We start from the raw sequence: 5,305 nt of genomic DNA on the forward strand, positions 1-5,305 counted from the left end.
TAACCTTTGTGTGTATTTGCAAATATGGCACGGAAATTTATTCTGGCAAGCACAGCCAACTTTCAACTACCATGGTTTCCTGCTGGGGGCAAAGGAGACTCTAGCAAGAAGAATTTTGATCTTTCTGGTTAGGAACTCAACTGGAATGAAATTATTTTAGAGGAAGGCTGTGTCAGGAAGTTCAAGGTAGAGGAAAATTTACCAGCGGGAGGACCAGAAATGTAGCAGATAAAGAACTAGAAATCTAAATGACCCCTGGATTTGTGTGGCTTCAAGAGAGCAGCTGTCACCAGTAACACCACTAACTAATATGGATTGAGAATCTTTGCTCAGGGCTTTATAGGACTCGCCTAATTTGTTCCATTTGACACCCATGTAAGACATGGCCATTTGCCACAGGAATAAGAGAAGATTCGGACAGCTTAGGCAACATGCCCAAGGAGGCAAGTCGAGGTCTGACTGACTCTAGAACATCACTTGTTTAGCTGTGGGGTGTAAGAGCAAGGACTTTCTGGATCTAAACTACATGGGTTCACTTATCACTGTTGGTGGGAATGTAAATTGGTACAGCCATTACAGGAAACAATATGGAGTTTCCTCAAAAACTTAAAAATGAAACTACTGGATGATCCAGCCATTCTTCTTCTGGGTATGCATCTGAAGGAAAGGAAATCATTATGTTGAAGAGATATCTGCACTCCCATGTTCATTGTAGTATTATTTACAATAGCCAAGACTATCCATTGACGAATGAATAAATGATAAAGAAAATGTAGTGTATATAATATACAATGGAGTATTATTCAGCTATAAAAAAGGAAATGGTACCATTTGTGACAACGTGGATAGAACTTGAGGGTATTATGTTAAGTGAAATGTTAGACAGAAACAAGCAAATACTGTATGATCTCATTTATATGTGAAATCTAAAAAAAAACCAAAACCCAAACTCATAGAAAAAGAGATCAGATTTGTGGTTGCCTGAGTCAGGGGTGCGGGGCAACTGAGTGAAGGTGGTCGTAAGTACAAACTTCCAGTTATAAAGTAAGTAAGTACGGAAACCGAGGGTCCTTATGACTTTGATTAAATTTAGTTTTAAATCCAGGTCTAGAAATCATATCCCTCCCTCGCTCTCTATACTCCTCAGAGACCTAGCCTATCCTCCAGTTATTCAGCAACTCCTGAGGCAGCAGAAACAATAGCCCAGATCTGACTAATGGTCACGTGGGTCCCGACCTCTGGCAGGCTGAAGATAACATCTTGATCTGCCGACAGTTATGTTTCAGTTCCTGATCACACTGAAGCAGGGAGGAGACAACAGGAGAAAGAACTGTTCTTACGCAAATAATTTACTGAGTTTCTTTCTCAGGAAACATAACGAGGCTCGTTTGGTTTTCTCAGTTCTAATGACTTCATATCTATGCTGAAAGAAAAACAGGTGATAAGCTTAGTGCTCTCCTTCCATATGACTTTTGACAAACGAAAGAGACCATAGCTGGACTGACTCCAAAAGCTAAAGTCCAAAACAAGACTAGATGGGATTTTAGTCACTGTGCCCAGAAAGTCTACAAGCGAGACTTGGGAGATGAGCATGCCATCATACAATGTAAGTAACACTTACTCACAGCTTACAATTTGCCAAGCACCACCCTTGGGGTGTATCTTGGTTTGTCTCATTTAACCCTTACAACACACACACGTGATAGAAAGCAGAGGCAGAGAGGTTAAGTAACTTTTCCAAAGCCACACAGCTAGAAAGTTGCCCTACTTTATTTCAGAAATAGAAGACGTGACAATTAAAATTGTTAGTTTGGAATATTAGCCATAAATACATAAATAAATAAATAAAATTATAAAGACAGGCTCCAAATAGTTCTTTATGCTTTGGAAAAGCAAGAAATCTCATAAAATATCATTGAATTGTAAAAAATATAAAGTCTTTAGGTTAAAAAAAGTAATAACAGAAGCACACAATATATATTACTGATACGTACACTCATACAAATTATGTAGAATATGTAATAGAATATTATGTAACATATGATAGAATGTTACTTTTATATATTATATATAAAATATATGATCATAATACATAAACATTGTAATATATTGATATATTTTATTGATATCAATATTTTTTATATTTATGTTATATTTAAGTATTTTATAATATATTTACATATAAATATTTATACTATGTAATTTATGACATTAATTTTATATATTATATAGAATATAATTTAAAGGAATACATAAATTATTTTAAATAAATATGTTACAATAAATAAAATATATTATGAAAGAAAATATACATACACCTATAATGGAAACACATAGAATGCGAGAGATTTTTGTCAGCAACTGCTTTGCTGCAGCTCATATAAAATACACTTGAGAGAATGGCTTCTGTGAAAGATCAGTTGTTACCGAGGATATGATATGCCCCCAGAAAAATAGCTGCCCCTTTGGATACATTAATAGAGTAGCCCCCAAAAAGGAAGATGAGAAATGTTCTAAGGTAACCGTCATGAGATTCTGTTTGATGTGACGTATCCAGTTGAGACTCCAGGGCTTCACCCTCTTGCTGACCTCACGAAGACTCTTGGCCCTGAGCCTGATTCACACAAAGAGCTTATTCTGATCAAAGAGAGGGAGAGAGAAGAAAAGAGACAGGGTCATACAGCAGGTTCTCAAATCGTCAGCATGTCATCTCTTGCCCCTCACATTTATATAGCGCATTGGTTGTGTTTCCAAGTTGTCTCTTTAATACAGCTAAGTGAGACTGGAACGCTTAAAAACAAGAACCACCACCACCAAGAACAAAACAAGCAAACAAATAATAAACGCATGCTGCCGTAAGGAGAGTGGGAAGAGGGTTATTTGTGTAAAAATAACCATAGAGTAAAAGCACGGGGGGGAAATTCAAACTGCAGGTTGTGACTTCTTTACTTAAAAAATGAATAATAAATGTCTGAGGGAAGGCACCTTTCTGCTACCAAGCCAGTCATATCCCTAAACCCAATCGTGAGCAGCAGAGATGGCTTTAAAAAGTTTCCTTCGTTGGAAACTAACAAATTTGTCATTGATTGTTCCCCTTGTTTTGTCTGTATTTTTCTGAATGGCTGAGGGGAAATGCAGGGACACTGAACTAAGAATAAATATTTTGTTCATCCATCCAACCATCTCCATTCATTAATTTACTAAATCAATATTTATTCAGTTTCAACCATGGGTCAGACATTGTTCTGTGCCTCTAAATGTTAGAATATAATACAAATATAAATAAAGATAGCTAACATTAATTACTCCTTAACTATGTGCCAGAAACTGTTTTAGCTGTTCTATGTATACTATTGGGTTTAATCTCTGAAACATCTTTGTGATATGTTTTATGACTATCCCCATTTTAGAGATCAGGAAACAGACTCAAAGGGATGAAATAACTTACCTAAGATCGCACACTAGAAGATGGTAGACCTTTGCTTCAAACGCGGTAGTCTGGCTCCAGAACCAGAAATAGGACTAGAGTGAGTGAGGTGAGTGAGGCACCTCGGCTATAAAATTTCAGGAGAAACTTGTTCTCCTGGTATAAACAGGGACCCTGCACTTGCATGACCCTCGGAGTGTCTCCTTCAGTGATGTGCCGTAGGGGATGCACTCCCCTTACCCTGCCTTCTCTGGGCCCTGTCCAGTGCCTATGGTTTAAACTCTGCCCTGTATTGTTGCGTCTCCCGCCACGAGGAATGTGGGGAGCGAGGAGGGCCGCGCAGGGTTAAGAAAAGACAGTAGCCATGAATAGAGTTTAAGCAGGGCCACGGGACCTGCAGCCTCAAGGACTGGGCCCCAAATCGGGCCTATGTGTTAGCTTTTATTAGTTAGGTGACGAAGTAAAGGAAATAAAGCTGGTCAATCTCAAGATCTGTGAATTCTATACATTGTAATAGGAAAATGATTCAAGCCAATCACCCTTGCCTGCAGGCAGCGGAACCATAAGTCTCAGGATGTATGTACTTCCCCAAGGGACAAAACCTTTATGCACATAAATAGATAGAGAACACATCATTGAATCACTTCCCTTGCAGGTTTTGGGAAGGAATGCAGCCACAGAGGCAGAAACTCTCCTTAGCTGGGGGAAAGCAGGGGGCTGTGCCCACCTCTATGAACCCCGTGGATTCTCCTGTTGGTCCCCATTCAACCGCACTTGGCTTGAGTTGTCCCCGCCACCCCCGGGAATCTTACTCATCTTTGGCTGACCAGCCATCTTTCTGGGGCCAAACAGGGAGACATAAAGTGCAAGCGCAAAGGTGAAGCAAAGTTCCTGAAAGGATCCGTCTCACAGACTCTCCTTTCTTTAGGGGCAGGTACAAGGAGACAGACAGGTAGGCTGCTGCATGGCAACACTTTATAGATGAACATTCTCTGCAAAATTATACTATGGAATAGAAAGGTCACACTCTGCCCTGAGATGGCATTGCTGTCACACAAACTGTGCAGTTCAGGCTTGAAGATAATGTAGAAATAAAGTCATACAATCTCCATACATTGCAGTTAGAGAGATATTTATGAAACATCTGGTATACTTTGACATAGAGTCATCAAGTCATTTGATAGCCCCAGAGCTGGAATGGGATGTAAGTTCATCACTTGGTCAAACTCCTGTGCTTTAAAGACACTGGGGCCTAAAAGAATAAAATAATTTTTACAAAGCGACAGAATCAGAATGAACAGAAATGAAACTACATCGCTAATTTCCTAATTCCTAGTTTCACAAAGCATCTCTAATTGTGTATTAGCATTCAGTGAGAGAAGAGCCACTAAGAAGTATATAAATATATTTCTTATAGGAATTTGATTTTAAGCAATTGTGGGAGTTAGCTAAGCACTCTCTGTGAAACTCTTGTCTTCCTGCCTGATGCTGGAGCTTAACATCTATAGGTAGGCAGTAGAGAAGGGAAGATGGATGTGACATGGGGAGAGCGAGGACAGCTGCGTGCATCCCCACAACAGTGGGCTGGAATCCGAGTCAGCTCTCACTGCCTCCAACCTTGATGACATGGGGATCCTGCAGGAGGAGCTGGTGTTCTTCATCATGGAGCTAAATACACACCTGGCCCAGGATTCGGAGACACTGGAAAAGGATACAGGGGAGGTAGAGCAGGATACAGGTACGTAAGCCTGACATACCAAGGGGTTGAGCCAGGAGATAAGCACCAGTGTGCCATGAGCTACAGAAACAACTGCCTTGCCATTCCAGGTATAAAAAGCAAAACGTTTGCTTTTTTTCCACCCTCCATATAACATGCAT

The sequence above is a fragment of the Rhinolophus ferrumequinum genome, chromosome 16 (assembly GCF_004115265.2).
Source record: "Rhinolophus ferrumequinum isolate MPI-CBG mRhiFer1 chromosome 16, mRhiFer1_v1.p, whole genome shotgun sequence".
In the NCBI taxonomy this organism is placed as follows: Eukaryota; Metazoa; Chordata; class Mammalia; order Chiroptera; family Rhinolophidae; genus Rhinolophus; species Rhinolophus ferrumequinum.